The 2,276-nt window shown below is 37.8% G+C and overlaps 1 pseudogene across 1 annotated transcript; it reads left to right on the top strand.

The window, feature by feature from the left end:
- Nucleotides 1-275: 275 nt before the first annotated feature.
- LOC149201302 (putative serine/threonine-protein kinase WNK11 pseudogene) lies at nt 276-1,924 on the top strand (annotated as a pseudogene). Its single transcript, XR_016253412.1, has 2 exons — nt 276-391; nt 675-1,924. The product of XR_016253412.1 is annotated as a putative serine/threonine-protein kinase WNK11 pseudogene (transcript).
- Nucleotides 1,925-2,276: the final 352 nt, after the last annotated feature.

The raw sequence follows: 2,276 nt of genomic DNA, 5'->3' as shown, positions 1-2,276 counted from the left end.
CTAATTATAAAATTACTTACATCTACTAGATGAATAACTACTGTTTAGTTAAGCTAAACCAAAAAAACTCAATCAAAACTTATCACTGCGTAGCAAAAGACCACTTTAAACGCGTGGTCACCCATCATAAAAAACAAAACAATTCAAGTGGGGAAAGGTCATAACTAACGAATCACTCCACGTGTCATTGCTTTTCCGTTTTGGAATATTCCGTCCCCATAATTTATCCGAAAGATATTTATGCGTAGGTGGTATTTCTCTGTCAAACCCAACCTCTAGTGTATATATACACATCCGTTATTCACATCCTCAGGTTGCTCTGCCTGTTCTCGACGTAAATATTTTTTCTCCGAGATTGGACTTCGAGCGATTTCTGGGGTCACAGAGACAGGTATGTTTTCTGCATCCTCCTATTTGTTTTTATAACGTTGTTTTCCTTTATTACTGCGTTTGGAACTCTCTGCACTGCAATGGTTCTGTTCACAGTTTTATTTTTTGAGGATTCTGTTTATTGAAATAGTTTTATGAGATTTCTTTTCTGCCGACAGAATTTGTTTGTATGTAGAGTTAGGGTTTTGGATTTCCTGGTTTGATTTAAGATTGCCTGGGAATTTTAAGTTTTACACTTCAATTTATTGGGTGACTTTCTGAATCCGGCCGCTCTGTTTTTTCAGTATCTCTGGAGCGAAAATGCTGTTAGTTTCTTCATTATTCCCACAGGAAGCAAAGTCTTCTGTCTTTGCTCTATGTTCGTCTTCTGAATTTAGGGAAAATCTCCATTTCTGTGTCTTCCTATAGCCCTGCGAGGGTTTCTGTTTATTAAATTCAAATTCTGGGGTTAGGGTTTCCTTTCCTTTTCAGGAGGTGGAGAAATGCCTAGTCTAGAATATGACACCTGTGATAAGGACAGGGAGCCCTTTGTGGAACTGGATCCCACTGGTAGGTATGGTCGCTATGAAGATTTGCTGGGCCGTGGTGCTATGAAAAAGGTATACCGAGCTTTTGATCAAGAACAGGGTATTGAGGTTGCTTGGAACAAGGTGCCTCTGCAAAACCTAGATGATGCTTCCATACAGAGGATCTATGCAGAAGTCCGCCTGTTGAAATCTCTCAGGAACAAAAACATGATTATGCTCTACAATGCTTGGCTCGATAAAAAGACAAGTCATGTGAATTTCATTACTGAGGTCTGTACATCGGGGACTCTGAGAGAGTACCGCCAGAAGCACCGTCATGTCTCCGTGAAGGCTTTGAAGAATTGGGCACTTCAGATACTGGGAGGATTGCATTATCTTCATAATCATGAGCCTTGTGTAATTCATAGAGATTTGAATTGCAGCAATATTTTTGTGAATGGCAATAGTGGTGTTCTGAAGATTGGGGATCTGGGTCTTGCCACTACACTGGGAAATGATCGTTGTGCACACACTGTCCTCGGTACTCCGGAATTCATGGCCCCAGAATTATATGAGGAGGATTATAATGAGCTTGTAGATATTTATTCCTTTGGCATGTGCTTGCTGGAGATGGTTACTTTGGAAATTCCTTACAGTGAGTGCCGTAGCGTTGCCCAAATTTATAAGAAGGTGAGTTGTGATATAAGGCCTGCAGCATTGGAAAAGGTTACCAATCAAGAAATGAGACAGTTTATTGAAAAATGCCTGGCAGCAGCACCAGTCAGGCCTTCTGCTGCAGAACTTCTGATGGGCCCATTTTTTAAAGGAGTACAAGCGAGCACCTATTAGGTTGCCAGCTTGTTTGACTGAACAGCATAGATGGATTCCTGCCTATTTATTTTGCCAATTTATTTTTGAGATCAGCCTAATTTTTTAATAGTTAATGTGAAGAAAATGTTGTTATAGTTAACTATAACAGGATAGATGGATTCCTGCCTATTTATTTTGCCAATTTATTTTTGAGATCTGCCCAATTTTTTTAATAGTTAATGTGAAGAGAATAACACGATAGATGGATTCCTGCCTATTTATTTTGCCAATTTATTTTTGAGATCTGCCCAATTTTTTTAATAGTTAATGTGAAGAGAGTGTTGTTATAGTTAATTGTAACACAATCTAAAGATATTATGATAATAGGTCTATCTTTATGATAATAGGTCGTGTATAGATTTATAATTCGTCATTTAGCTATATCTCTTAGATTTTGCAATTTGGAACGGTGGATAAATTATATTAGAGATGTGTATAGATTTATAGTGAGTTATATTGGGAGTTGTTTTATATATAGTTTAGATTTTACAATTTGGAAAGTTAAGGAGA

The sequence above is a fragment of the Pinus tabuliformis genome, chromosome 2_1, assembly GCF_031772625.1.
Source record: "Pinus tabuliformis cultivar Carrire ecotype Pingquan chromosome 2_1, CPIR1, whole genome shotgun sequence".
In the NCBI taxonomy this organism is placed as follows: Eukaryota; Viridiplantae; Streptophyta; class Pinopsida; order Pinales; family Pinaceae; genus Pinus; species Pinus tabuliformis.
Note: the sequence above shows the minus strand (reverse complement) of the source record. Positions and strands in the feature narration are given on the sequence as shown.